Source organism: Peromyscus eremicus, chromosome 7, assembly GCF_949786415.1.
Source record: "Peromyscus eremicus chromosome 7, PerEre_H2_v1, whole genome shotgun sequence".
In the NCBI taxonomy this organism is placed as follows: domain Eukaryota; kingdom Metazoa; phylum Chordata; class Mammalia; order Rodentia; family Cricetidae; genus Peromyscus; species Peromyscus eremicus.
In genome coordinates, this window is record NC_081422.1 from 29,622,706 (window position 1) to 29,638,243 (window position 15,538).

The window sequence follows — 15,538 nt, forward strand, 5'->3', positions numbered from 1 at the left end:
ACTTCTGGAAAAAAAAATCTAGAATGGCAGTTGTGCTGGGCTAATAAGATGCTCTTGTATTCTGTTCACAAGCTAGCATCAGGATGCAGAAGCACATATTAAATAAACAAAAATTGGTCTGCATATTCAGGTTCTCTTTGCTAAAACGAGCAACTTTGTTTCAAAATTCCTTCCCTCACTTACAAAGTGTCTTCTGTTCAGCACAGCACTGTAAGTTTCTACCAGGAATCTGTCAGAGTTCTAAAGCATGTCATAAGAATAGTAGACAAAGACTTGGGGAAAAACTGAGTTATTTACATTCGTCTAGATGTGAAACACTATAACAGGGCATGGAGCACTGTTATCATGCAAGTGGCTGATTATCTGAACAGATGACTTCCATGGAGGACTTTGAGAGGTGGCTGGACTCAACCTAGAAGATGACACACCATACTCTTGTTTATTTGCTTCTTTGTGTTTCTTTTCCTGATTCAGTTATTTGTCAGTCAAATGATTTGCCTGAAAGGAGTCAAAAAAAAGAGAGCTTTAAAAAAAAAGAAAAGGAAACCATGTATTTAAGACTAGCTTTCTCTGGACACCTAAATTCTGTCATTTATCTAGAGGAAGAGAGACATTTGAGGTGTACTGACAAGCAAGTTTTTGTTTCATAAAATAAAAATAGGACCTTTTTAAAATCGCAGAGATAAATGAGTAAAACTGCAATTGCAGGGACATGTGTTGGTTTGTTCTTTTATTTAACTCCTTGTTGACAAATAGAATTTAAAAGAGCCAGAAACATACATTAAAAAAAAAAAAAACTTCTAGTTTACAAGCCCTTGTCTGGCATACATCAGCAAGCTTTATTTAGGTGGTTTGAAGATAACAACTGTTTGCATTGTATTTTTTTTTCCAGAACCAATGTTAAAATAAAAAGTTTCACTCTTTAATCACATCTTCTGGTACTAATCACACAAAGACAGCTTGATAGAAACTTGAATTTTACAAGTGCAAACATTTAATCCCAGTCAATGAATTAAAATTGGCTTTGAGACTTCTTTTCTGGATTGCTGGTTCCTGTTAGACATATAAGAGCCAGGAGGATTCCAAGCAGCTGAAAAAAAAAAAGAAAACAAAAACAAAAAACTTCTCAACAATGACATTTTCAAGTGTGTAAGAGGATTTGTTTGTGGGGATTGTTTTCACCTATATCAGAAAATTCTGCTCATCCCTTCCTTCAAAGATATATGTATTTATTACATTAATCAGAGAAAGGGTTGTATAATAAAAGAAATTTAGTAAATATATAAACCTGGGTGGAAATGAAGTTTGTTTTGCCACTACCAAATGCATTTCTGGAGAAAAGCCCTTATCAGTTTCTAGGGGATGGTTTGTTCCATTATGGTGAATGCATACACCATACATGAATGAATGAATACAACTCTCTCTGAGCTGTACAATGGCATCAGTCTAAATAAGGGAGAGGGGAAGTCTTTGTCACACCTGTCACTGACCAGTTACCAACGTTTTCCAACAAGGGCATTAGAGGAAAAACTCTGAGTGATCAATTTGTATCTCAAGTATGGAAACAAAAGAGAGAAAATGTACTTAAACACAACGTGCTTGTAGCAAAAGCTAGTGTATTAAGTACGCTTCAATTCTGTAAGCCTTTATTAAGCACCATCTATGAGAAATCTTTCCAGGCCTTTGATTGTTCAAGGAGTTCATTGTCTAGTAGAGAAAATGGTCGGGCCAAAATAAACGTATTCAATAAACATTTGTCAAAGCAACTTGAGCACACACACACAAGATACAAAGGAGAGATTGATTAATTCTTCTTGAGGAAAATATGGAAAGGTTTGAATTAGGTGCTTGACCGTGAGAGATAAATGCCTGGTGGAAGATGTGGATGGGGAGCTCTAGGCAGAGAAGGTGCCTGAATAAAGTCTGGGAGGTGTAAAATATCACAGAAGATTTTGAAATGTCTGTTTCTACACTGATGAAGCATAACAATGCTGTGGAAGGACAAAAGAGATTTGAGGGTGGGCGATGCATTATTAAGATGACCAGTGTGTTGGGAAGCCACTCATAGGCAGAGTGAAGGTGCTTAATTGATTATACCTAGCACATAAAGATTAGCTTGTGGACTTCACCAGAAGTGGAAACACAGACAAAGGAGATGTGGAGACAAGGGGGATGAGGTGCTCTGGATCAAGCCAGAGGCAAAACTACAGATAAAACAATGGTAGAGGTTTCCTTTTAGAAGATCTAGGTTGTGGTCTTATTATTTATTTATTAAATAGGGCAAGTCAATTATAGGGTGTGCACCTAATGCGTGTGTGTGTGTGTGTGTGTGTGTGTGTGTGTGTGTGTGTGTATGATACACACACATCCTCTCTTTGAGGGCATTTTAAATAAGAATTCTAAGTCCTGTGCTCTGACTCAGTAGCTTCTTACTGATTACCTTATTGAAGTTGAACTGTTTTCTGTGAGGTTCTGTGTGGCCTTTCCACTAGATCATTCTCTAAATATTATATATTGATGTCTATTTATTCTTTTTCCATTTATCAAATTGTTCCATAAATTTTTAGCCATTAAATATTCCATTCTACCTTCTAATCAATGAAAACTCAGTCAGGATTCCAGAATCAAGGCCTATTACCTCACATTCCCTAGCGATGACTGATTGAACACTTATCTTTCTTGACCTCTTCATCTCTAATCCACATAGGTTTACTCTTTAAGCCTGGCTGCGTAGTCCAGGCTTTCACATCCCCAGACTCCTAACTCAAGCATCCACTTCTCTAAGCAAAATGTTTTTACTACTATCTTGTTTGCCAAGTGACTTCTTCAACTTTACAGTCAGATTTTTCCATTATTCCCTTTGTATTTCAAGAATCCAGAATAAAGAGTGTTTCTGCAGAACCTAAGCTTATGTTTGCTACTGATGCAGAATTTCTTCTTTCTTTAAAACCCCAACACTAAGTGAAGCCCCACAAATGTCCTCTCTGCACTTAACTGAGTAGCTGAACACCGATGGAGAAGAGCACCCAGCCAGACAACCCCCTTCAAACCAAAGTGGGTTTTCTAAATGACACTGCAGGTCTACTGTTTCTCCATTCAGGAATTCCTGCCACTGGCTAATTCTCCAGCATCTTTTCAAGAGAAAACAGAAGGTATCAGATAGGAACTTTTTCACCTTTCCCTTTCCAGACATAAAATTCTTCTTTGTCTCCATCTTCCCCCTCTTGCTAGTCTGTGATGCTCTGGGGCTTGTACCAGTTCCCACAACATGTTCCTTCTGTCGCATACTTTCAGACCACACAAATAACAGCATGCTTTTTAAACCCTCTTTCGGCAATGACAATAGCTCTTCATTTAGATTCTGCCACCACATTTCAATGAAGTAGAATTTATCCTGAACAACGAACTAGAAACAAACCAAGGCACAATAAACTCTCCCATTACCTCCATGTTTATCTCAGCTACCCTGCCACCTGCATTCTCCTCTTTACAAACATGTCAATCCACATGCTCCTTCTACCTGACTGCAATTCCAGCACTCAATCCTCCATTGAAACAGCTTTCACTCAGAAATTCACTCATCTTCCAGGGGCTAAATTCAAAGAAGAGTTCACAGTTTAAAAACCGAAAATGTCTTAGCCTTTGGGCCACTTATAGTCTCCTACCACTACGTCTGTGGTTGTTTGCTTCCTTTTTCTTGAGTGCACACAGGTTGTTTTCCGTGGAACAGTGTGTGTTTGAGTGGCTCAAACTCAGTCAACAGCCTACTTTTCCTCTCAGGCTATTTGGTGGCACTAGACAGGGTTTGAGGCAAGTTTTGATGTATCAGAATATAGAGTGAATACTTTTGGCTTTGTGGGCCATGGGGTTTTGTCACAACTACTCGGCTCTGCTTTTGTAGGATGGAAGCTGCCAGAGGGGAGGCATAAATTAATGGGCATGGCTGTGTTCTAAGTGAAGTGCATTTAAAAATTCAGGCAGCTGGGTCTGGAGATGTCGCTCAGTTGGTAAGAGTGCTGTCCGAGCACAAGGACCTAAGTTTGGATACATAGCTATGTAAATATTCATAGCCAGGTAAGTAGTTATGTGGCCAGTGATAGAGAAGGACATTAGATATCTTCCTCTGACCTCTGTGCACTTTACCTGCACACATACATGTACATACATCACATGCATACACATACAGTCACACACAAAGAAAACACATAAAGCAGATAGCAGACTGAATGTGTCCAAGGGAACTTCCCAGAGCCTGGTCTAGATTTACTCTTGCAAGCTATGGCTTCGATGTCTATTTGGAGATGAATTAAGAACTGATAGTGATGTGTATCTCTGACTTTTTCTCAACTTTCAAAACTGACTTTATTTTTTTAATTACATTTTAAGTTAATTTAAAATTGTTTCACAATATGTATTTTGATGATACTCTTTCTCCTCCCCCAAATCTTCCTAGATCCTCTGCATTTCTCTACCCACACAATTCCTTGTTTTTTTCTCTTTCTCAAAAGAACATTTAAAAAGTCAACTCCCCACAAGCAACCACCAAATTATAACAACAGAAACAACAACAAAAGTACACAAAAATATGTTCAGTCTGTTTTGTGTTGGCCAAGCACTTTTTTTGTTTGTTTGGGTTTTTTTGTTTGTTTGTTTGTTTTTCAAGACAGGGTTTCTCTGGTGTTTTGGTGCCAGTCCTGGGTCTCTCTTTGTAGACCAGACTGGCCTTGGACTCACAGAGATCCTCCTGGCTCTGCCTCCCAAGTGCTGGGATTAAAAGTGTGCCCCACCACCGCCCAGCTATGGCCAACTACTTCTAAGCGTAGAGCCTGACCTGGAGTGTGGTTGATATACCAAGTGTCACTAAGTCAGAGAAAACTGGTTTTCCCTCTCCAGGACGGTATTAGTTGTACAGAGTGTTTTGGTTACGGATGAGACTTTGTGTTCACTTTCCCTTCTCAGTGCTGGAATTTTACTGGGTTTGAACTCGTTAAGGTCTTGTGCATGCTCTCACCATCTACGGGAGTTCACACATGCAGAAGTCAGATTGTGCCTGGAAGACAGCATTTCTTTGGAGTCATCCGCTGCCTAGGACTCTTACAAATCTTTGTGCCTCCCTTGCCCACAGATCCATGAGCCTTGAGAAGAGGGATTTAATAAAGACATCTCATTCAGGGCTAAGTGTTTCAAAGTCCCAACATCTGCACATTGTCTAGTTGTGGGGCTCTGTGTTAATTATCACCTCCTATTGCAAGAAGAAGTTTCTCTGATGAGGGTTGAGAAATGATCTCTGTGTATACAAATATGTCATTAGGAGTCATTTTAGCAGAATAATAGTAGTGAGTTTTCCCCTAGAACCCATGACCTATCTAATCTCATGTTGTTGGACTCCTTAACAGTGTCAGATATGGGTTCCGTCTTATAGAGAGAGCCTTTAACAATATTTCTAAAACGTGGTTGATGACCCCAAAGCAGTTATGCCACTGGTACACCAACATATCTTGTAGGCAGGTCACTGTTGTAGGTCAGAGTCTGTAGTTGGGTGAAACTGATCATTACTTTTCTCCTCCTCTAGTACCATGTACAGTATCTGCCAGTATTATGGATGCTAAGTCAGTAGAGGTGAAGGTTTTAATTGGAAACCAGTCAGTTTCTCCATGTGCAGTGATATAAGTAAGTATAAGTAAGTGGTATCTTCAGCAATAGAGCTCTACTGTCAGGTTTTGAAGGATAACCAAAAACATTTGCCAATATGTTTTCTCTTATGTATGGATGTCTTTTTTTTTAAAGCTTTCCATATAGGTGTTTCATTTAGAATGTCCACAGAAGTGAGGACCAGAGGAAAGGAAGGAATCTTCTAAAGAAGGATAAACAGAATAAATGAATAAAGGGGGAGCGAGAATAGGAGGACTAAATGGGGAAAGGAATGTGATAGCATTGGAAAAGTAGAAACAACTAACATTAAAGACCTTTTGAAACATCATATGGAAGCCTATTACTCTAGGAACTTCCTAAAATTTATGAGTCACCATATATAGGGAAGACAATGCCCCAATTAGACATCATGTGCTACTAGTACCAGGAATGGATTACATTTTGTTTGCCAAAGAGGTCCCATGGACATTGATCCTTAAATATTTCAAACCATTGCCAAAGTTATGATTTTGCTATTCCTACTGGAACAGATAAAGGAAACCACAAAATCACCAAGTTTCTGTAATGACAACTAAAGTTCTTGTGATGGCACACAGAACGATATATAGCTCTATGTGATAGCTATACCCAATCATTAATGTCAGATGAAATCCTGCTATTGTGTTACTTGCTGTCTACTCTCTTAACACACACTACTTGCTGTCCACTGGATATTCCTTGTCTTTTCCAAGCATGCTTCGATGTGAGGGCTTTTGTACTGAATGTCTAACACATCCACTTCAAAGTTTGTTTTTAATATGGTTCTGTCTATGGAAATGAATATGACTCCTTGGTTTAAAAGTGTATTCTCCACTTCTTGGTAGCTTCAACCACCCTATCCTTTATTTCTATTTATATGGTTTTCACTTTCCAAGATCTTATACACCTATTTCCATTATCTAGATTTTCATGTGTGGTCAGAGTTTAGTCTTAAATGAAATGAATGTTGCTAGCTAGCTTCATTAATTCCAAGGAAGAATAATATACATCAATGTTCACTAGTCAATTTAGAGAGGCTCTTTATTAGATTTTTATTTGCCTATGCAGGAGTGGTACTTGGGAGAGGTCAAGACCATGAAAGGAGATTTTAGAATCATCACTGAATTCAACAAGAGTGGACCGAATGGTAACAATGTTTTCTGATAAATCCTCTTATTTAGGATTGGCAGGAATGACATACCAGCCCAAAGGACTGGAAATAAATGATTAAAGGAAGAGAAGATATGGTAAAGAATGTTAATAAGGGGGCCAAAAAAAAAGGAAATTGTATTAAGTTTTAGCATATGATTACTATAGTCTAATGCTAGAAGTGATCATTAATAGAGGCTAGAAAGTACTGAAGACATTTTAGTAGAGTGATAAGTGTGCTAACCAGACTTATGAGCACTGAAATGGAAGCAGAGGTGGCAGGAAGGGCAGTGTGTTAAGTATGTAAGCATTCTAAGGAGGTTAACAATGAATGAAAAATGAGAGTTAAGGTGCAGCTCAGTAGCAGAAGGATGCATTGTATATGCATCTGATCATGGGTATGCACATGTACACACAGCCCCACCACAACCCACACACAAATATCTGAGAGTGGCATAGCAAAATAAGGACAAGGCTAAGGGTGGGTAGCTTCAATTCATTTTACTACCTTTCTCAAGAGTATTTACATTTAAATAAATTGTATAAACAGTGACATTTGTTGAAATTTTATCTTCTGTCATATACTATGCTAAGCATATTGTCTTTACATTCATGAGACAGGTCTTAATATCCCAGGTTTTCAGAGAGGGTCAATAGGGCACTGAAAGTTTAGGTGTCCTAGCTGTATTTCCATTGCTATGATAAAATACTCTGAAAGACGCAACTTAAGGAAGGGAGGGTGCATCCTGACTCACAGTTCCAGGGTATAATCCATCATGGTGGGGAAGCGTGTATGGCAGCTGGTCACATTTCATCCCTAGTGAGGAAGTAGAATGAAATTACTTCCGCTGTTTGGTTAGCTTTCTTCTTATGCAGTCCAGAATCTGAGCCCAAGGAATGGTGCTGCCCACTTTTAGAGCAGAATTTCCTATTCCAATCAGCGCAAGGGAGATAGTCCTTCCTATGATTAGGCCAGACGCTAACCTAGTCTACATAATCTCTCACAGACATGCCCTGGGCTTGTCTCCTAGATCATTTCAAATCCTGTCGAGCTGATAATCAATATCTACCATCCCATTAGATTAGGGTCACCCAAATTAACCAGCTGATGCTAGGCTAAACATTCTATCTTAAATCTCTTCAATCTCAGAGCTGTGTCTGCAATGCAAAATAAGATAAAAGGAAAGGAAACTTGAGGGAAGCAAGATTTATTTTAGCTCATGATTCCAAAGCTTTCACTCCATCATGGTGGAAAGGGGTTGGCCGGGCAAAACCGCTAACATTATGGCACTCTGAGAAGCAGAGAAGAGTACCCTTGTGCTAGTTGGCTTTCTCCAGGTAAAATAAAGACACACTACAGAGTTTCAGTTTAATGGATTAATTGTCTGATGAATGTCACATGGGGATATTTTACTTACTGTTTTATATGTAGAATTGTAGAAGGTGGTATTTTTCTTTTTCCCCTTGCATCCCACCTGAGCTGACAACCTATAAGACGCTCCTGTCTACATTCAGAGCAGATCTTAACTTATTAATCCTTTCTGGAAATACCCTCATGGGTACACTCAGAGTCCAGAGTTGAGCTTTATTGATCTAGGTACTTCTCAATCCAGTCAAGCTGATAAAGAAGCAGAACCAAAAAGAACTTTCAACTATTATGTTCTTTATTATTATTTATTTGATACTTAGCTTGAAATAAATTTTATTTTTCCCACTGTTAACTAGACTCAAAGAGCTTATTACTGAATAAAGAAAAAACACAAATTATACCTTATTAAATGCTGATTCAATTAGGTGCACATATGACCAATAAATTTTAAACACGTTAAAATTAAGATATTTTTCAAATAATTTATATATTTATAAATTTAAAATGGTTATTTAATTGCTTAATATAACATAAGTATCATGTGAAATGTATACAGATAGAATTATTAACTGAATTAAATGCCAATTCTAAAACCTGATCTAAAAGTGGTTAGTTTACTTTATCATTATATGTATTTGTTTTTGTACAAAAATAGATTATCATTATAGTCAATGTGGAAATTTCTTAAGTTAAATTTAATTAGATGTTTCCCTAATGGTATAGTAATTTTAACAGGTAAAAAAAGATAAATGGTACCATTTCAGAATAGCCACAGTCATAGGATTTGGGTTAATTAGTGGATTATTGGTCAGGCTGTAACAGCTGGTTGATTCTTTTCACGTGTGGCATACCCTTGAGCCATATAGCACCTACCCTTGAGCCATATAGCACCAGCCAGCGCTTGCTTTCCCGATTTAACTTCCCTGCTTATTTCACAGAGTTTTTGGAATCCATGCCATTCATTCAGCTGTAAAGAGTTTGCCACCTGGGATTTGTCCTGCAATATTCTCCTGGTATCTTATTTCTAGCTCTTTGGCCTCCATATTATGTTCATCTAACATTATCTTTCAATGATTATATATTTACTCATTATAGCATCATTAAAAACAAACACTGCCTTACTAGCATCTTACACTAATTAAATGTGCCAATTAAAGATGGTAGTTCACAAAGGATATGGAATCCATTACACTGCTTTCAAGGGCACAGGGTATCTGACACAGTTGTTATCTAGAAACAAATTCAAATTTATTGGAAAGTGATAATTTGTGCTTATTAACCAAAAGACCCTTTTCTAACTGCCAATCTACTAACAGATGTATCATCAATTTTACACTTGAGTTCTTCATTTCTTTGATATAGTTCCTTATCTGTCTAGGACTATCTGACTTATTCCAAGTTTTGTCTTAACGCAGAGAAATGCAAAAATGTAAATGTACTCCATCTATTTTAACAAATTTAATATTCACATATGACATTTGTACACTAATTAATTCAATAAAGTTAAACTTTTCTATTTTTATCCCTTTAAATGGAACTATCCTTGCTTTACAAACTTTTATAATTAACCCTATTATCTACTTTAACACGAAAATGATTGAAAATGATCATGTTTCTTAGTAGAGACCCTTCAGCCCAGTATCTTGTCATCATTGGCCTTAATAGTCTTTAAAGTGCTCCTGCTTAATGTCAAGAGTAGACCTTTTCAGAGCACTATAGTTTGGATATTTAATGTCCTCTGAGGGCTTATGTGTTAATATTTGTTCCATGGGTAGGGCTATTGGGAGATGGTTGAAATATTGAGAAGTGTGGTCTGAAGAGATGGTTCAATAGGTAAGAACATTTGTTGTACAAGCATGAAGCCTTGAAATTGAATACCTAGCACCCATGTAAAAAGACAGATTTGACTGTGTACCTATAACCTAAGCACCGTGGGGAAACAGAGAGCAGAACAGCTTTGGACTTTTTTTGTGCCACTCTAGTTCTGAGTTTAGTAAGAGACCCTGTCTCAAGACAATAAGGTGAAGAATGATGTAGCAGGATATCCAGTGTCCTCCTCTGGCCACCTCACATACACACACACACACACACACACACACACACACACACACACATTCATACTACACTCACACACTGCACAAACACAGAGAAAGGAAGTAGAAGATTATTTCCTCTAAGCCATTGACTATTGGAGTTGTTATGACGATACAATAACACAAATGAACAGTGACAACCAAATGAAATACCGTCCTTAGGAAACAGAGCTGTGTGAGAAGTCACTAGGTCATCAGGAGAGGTGTGCCCTCAGAGGGAATTTGGGGATCCTTCTCCTTCAGTCTCTCTCTGTGCTAGTTCAACACATGTTCCCAGAAAAAGCTTTCACTACACCTGTGTTATACATTTAGATTTGAATGTCCAAAACAGTGAGTTAAATAATGTTTTATTTTCATAGAATTTATTGCCTTCAATATTCTATTTTAATAATGAGAAATTAACTAAAACATGGTTATATTGTTATTTTTTCTTGTCTCAAACTACTTTTCTGTAAGGTCTAGCTGTTGTGCTACAAATATGAGGGAGCACAGTCCGGGTGCTGGGAGCAGAGGTGAATGTCAGTCATGATCAAAGGCACTACAGGTGTTGTCAGTTCATGTTTAGCATCAAAGCTGGCAACACATTTCCTTTTAGGGGCATGCATTTGCTTTCTTTTTATCTCCAATGGAGCATGTTAAGTTGATGGCCTCCCCTTTTTGAGTACTATGATTTTAACTATACTAAGTAAATTGCATAAACATATGTTCTAATTTATCTTAACAGGAAGCTTTTACTTATTGATAAGTTTTAAATCCCTGGTTGCTGGGTCCTCACTGCTGCTGATGTAATAAGCCAATCAAACCAAATTAATAAATCCAGGTTTAATGAGCAACGCAATCTTGGGTGACCCTTGGGAAGGCAGGAGAAGAGTCAAGGGGGAAGAGTGACAGAAGGGTCACAGAGGAAGGGTCACATGGCAAATATGGCTATCAGGCCTTAAGTACCATGGAGGCGTGGTCTTGCGCAGCACCAGGGAGGGGCTTGCTTTTGGTGGGCTTTGAGGGGGCGGGGGTCTGGAATGAGAGGGCAGCTCTAGGGACACGGCTGATGTTTGGTGGGCTTTTAGGGGGCAGGTTTGGTGAGAGATTGGGGGAGGGGAGTTGAGGTGGACCTTCCACAAGAACATTTCAGACTCTTTGCGTATATGGGTACCAGGGGCTGAGGCAGAGCTTCCACCAGAACACTTACTACTACAAATTACCAGTATTATTATTTATCACCACTAACGTAACATCTAAAAGTAAATTACATGATCGAATATTTTATCCTGCAAAACACACAGAGAGAGACACACATACACAGAGACATGCATGCACATGTGCATGTGTCACTTGGACCAGTCATGTCAAATCCTCTGTCCTGGTCCAGCTCAGTGTGGTGGGTACCTTGTTCTATGTCAGTGTGGCCAAGGAGAGAGTGATATCTTATGCACAACTTCTGGTCAAGTGCTACAGTACCTTTCAGGGAGGAGTGAGATACAGGCATTTCTAACTCTCCATAGTGTCCTGTTGCAGAGTCTAAATTCCAAATACGTGTGACTAAGAAGTCAGTCAACTCCCTTTTTCTGCAAAGCCCCAGTGCATAGAGTGGAGGCTGTGGTCATCTGAGATCACTGGAGCCTTGGTTGTCCTTCCTTCAACTTGCATATATGAAAGAGAATCTATGAAGTAAACAAAGTCAAGATGAGAAGCTACTGCCCACATTCCCAACACCCTGTCTACAAAGGAGTGTATCAAACTTGGGAATAAGAGAGTACTGTTTAATGCTCAGCTCTACTTTTCCCACCAGGTTGAGTAGGACATGAGAAAATCAGTCTTGAACTCTTTTTAATAGAACAAGGGTTTTTGAAACGTATATGTTAAAACCTTGAGTGCAATGGAGATTTTTGTTGGCACAAAAGTAAGGTGGAAGCACCACTGGAGCATAAGACAAACTATAGTCCAAGTATTTAACCAGAAAAAAAAATCACTCAAGGAAACAACTGAGAGATTGTTCTGAGATCAGAACTAACCTTGAAGATAGGCTTCATAAACCATCGTTGCCCAGGGTCTCAGCAGTCTCGGACTTAATTGGATAAGGTTGTAAAGCAAGTTTGGCCCTTCAGTGTTGCAAAACAAACAAACAAACAAACAAAGAATGCAGCAATCATCCAGTATCTAGGGGAGTAATGCTGGCTACATCAACAACAGAGGGAGATGGTTTAACATGAAGAGGATTGAAGGGGCTAACTCCACGGTCCTTGGAGGGTAGTTGTGTACAAGATCAAGTCTGGGAGCTCCGAAGAGGCTCACATTAGGGAAACAGAGTTCAACAACATAGTTTACCCATTTTGCTAGGAAAATGAACAAGTGAAAACAGAAACAGCTCTGGATGGACTCAGCTGATGAATTGTCTACAATATCCAGTATGAACACAATAACTATGAGATGAGACACAGAAAGCAGCCATGCGGCTTGGATGACCCAAGGGTTGAGACATAAAAACAAACATGAAAATGTGGTTGGAAATTAATTTTTTAAAATAGCGAGCAACAGAAACTGTCTCTGATGACTCTTAATGGACCCAGATGTCGAACTTTACACAGACTCAAGAGCTGTGTGTGTGTGTGTGTGTGTGTGTGTGTTCAAAGTGCAAAAGGATATGAAGCTTTAAGAAGAAAAGGCAGACATGGTGACAGTGTACAATCAAATACATAGTATAAATATAAAGTAATAGAAATCATTTAAACAAAACCAAATAAATTCCAGATTTGAAAATATAAAAACTGAAATGAAAAATTCACTAGAGAGAACCAACCTACTATTTGATCTGGCAACAAAATTAGTAAACCTGAAAATAGATATATAACACACAGCTCAACACTAGAGAGCTAAAACAAATGAAGAAAAATCAACAGGCCTCAGCTAATTATGCAATACCACCAAATGTGCTAAGATCTTACAATGGAATTAGCAGAAGAATACAATAGAAAAGGGTAGAAAAAATATACTATAAAAATGTTTTAAAATGATGACTAATATCATCCAACATATGACAAGCAACATGAAACCTACATATCCACTAAGTTTAAAAACAATTTCCAGGTAGATCAAATGTAACAAAATCAATATCCAAATACACAATAGTGAAAATACTATAATCAGAAACATGGAGGACAGAAGGCAGTTGATGGTGTATTCAAAATAAATAAAAACAAAGAGGGTAAAGGAGAAAAGAGAGAGGTAGTGGAGCAATGAACTGCTAATCAATAGTCAGGCTTATATCCACATAAAGAATCCTTCAAAAACAAAAGCAGAAGGAAGACATTGTCCAGATAAACAAAATTTGAAAGAATGCATTGCTGCTAACACATTCACTTATAACAATAACTGAAGAAAGTTTTTCAGGCTAAAAGCTTAATGCTTTCATTAAGGATCAACTCCAAAAGTGGTTTGAACCTACAGTGAAAACAAACAAACAAACAAACAAACAAACCAATGTCAGAGTCCAAGCAAAGTTAAGTATGTAATTATAAAGAACAATAAAGATACATTTTTCTTCTGTATTTATTCTCAATTTATAGCTGTAGATACTTCTATTAACTAGGAATTAAAATCTCAAGGAAAATCTAATTTTCCATATTAAGACATCAATTAAAGAAGGACAAACAAAACCTTAACATGGTGAATGAAATCAGAGGTAAGTTACATAAAATGAAATAAAGAAAATCAATAAAAAGAGTCAACAAAACTGCCAAATTTAAATAGCCTGATGAAGAAAAACAAAAAGGAAGACTTGAATTAATACAATCTTGTTGTATAATATTATTTTAAGATGGGTTACATTTGTTTATGCTGTGGAACATTTGTTTAATAATGCAAAGGTATATGTATTCCATTCTTTCACATTGCATTTATTTAACTCTGTAAAGCTGTGTCACTTAAAACACCTAATTGATCTAATAAGGAGCTGAATGGCCTATAGCAAGTCAGGAGAGTGATATAGGTGGGTACGGCAGGCAAAGGGAACAAATAGAAGAGAAATCTGGGAGGAGAGAGATCAAGGAATGAGAAAAGGAGGAACCAGACACCCAGCTACACAACAAGCCACAGAGTAAGAAGTAATGAAAGATATACAGAAATAGAGGAAGGTAAAAACCCAGAGGCAAAAGAGATAGATGGAATAATTTAAGAAAAGCTGGATAGAAATAAGCCAAGCTAAGACTAGGCATTCATAAGAAATAATAAAACTCCCATATATGTGATTTATTTGAGAGCTGGGTGACAGCCCCCCTAAAAGAGTAAAGAGTTAAAAAAAAAACCAACTACAAAATGTTTTTAAAGAAAGTGTATGAAAATACTGTCAGCAACTTACATAACCAAGATAGCCAAGAGTATACAGCCAAGATGAAGTAGGCAAGTTCTTAATCACAAACTACCACAGCTGAGTGAAAAGGAGAGAAACTCTAAGACTAAGCTAAGTGGTCCTACACCAAGATCCTTTAGAGAAGTCAATAGTGTGGCTTGAGAAATTGCTCTAATTTACTTATTTAGAGATTACTTTTGAGTTGATCCAATAAGCGAAATTCAAATAATATCTGCCATATGAAGAGGAAAACAGGGGATGGCAATTTACCTTAGTTTCTTTACCTGCTGCTGTGATAAAAGACCCCAGTGAATGCAACTTATTTTTAAAAAATGGTTTAGTCTGTCTCACCGTTCCAATTTACAGTCCATCATTATGGAGAAGTTACAGAAAATTGAAGCATCTAGTAACATCCACACTGAAGAGCATAAAGAAAATGAACTGAATGCATGCTTGCATTCAGTTCACTTTCTATATTTTTGCTTTTATTTTTTAATTACATGCATATATGTGTATGTGTGTGTATGAGTATGGATATGTGCACACAAATGCAAATAACCATAGAGACTGTAAGAAGTCATCAGATGCCCTGAAGCTGGAGTTAAAGGTGATTGCAAGTTTCCTGGTGTGAGTGCTGGAAACCAAATTTGGGTCTTCTGTAAGAGCAATAGGCACTCTTAATCACTGACCCATCTCTGAAACCCCTATTCTCTCCACTATTACACAGCTCAGGATCTCCTTTCTAGGTAATGGAGGCACCCATAGTGGGCATGTCTCTCTCCCTAACTCAGTTAATGTAAACAAGATTATCACCTAAAGACATGCCCACAGGCCTAAAAGCTAACTTAATCTAGACAATTCCTCGCTGAGACTTACTTCTCATGTAATTCTAAAGTAGGCCAAGTTGACAAG

At 37.8% G+C, this 15,538-nt stretch overlaps 1 long non-coding RNA gene across 3 annotated transcripts in view; it reads right to left on the minus strand.

Annotated features, from left to right (window-relative positions):
- Positions 1-960: 960 nt before the first annotated feature.
- LOC131914145 (uncharacterized) overlaps positions 961-15,538 on the minus strand; it is a 121,352-nt gene continuing 106,774 nt past the window's right edge. For all 3 annotated transcript variants that reach the window (XR_009380084.1, XR_009380083.1, XR_009380082.1), the window contains 3 exons: positions 11,740-11,942; positions 7,575-7,636; positions 961-1,090 (listed from right to left, as the gene is read on the minus strand). This is a non-coding gene — a long non-coding RNA (uncharacterized LOC131914145). The remainder of the gene's footprint in view (positions 1,091-7,574; positions 7,637-11,739; positions 11,943-15,538) is intronic.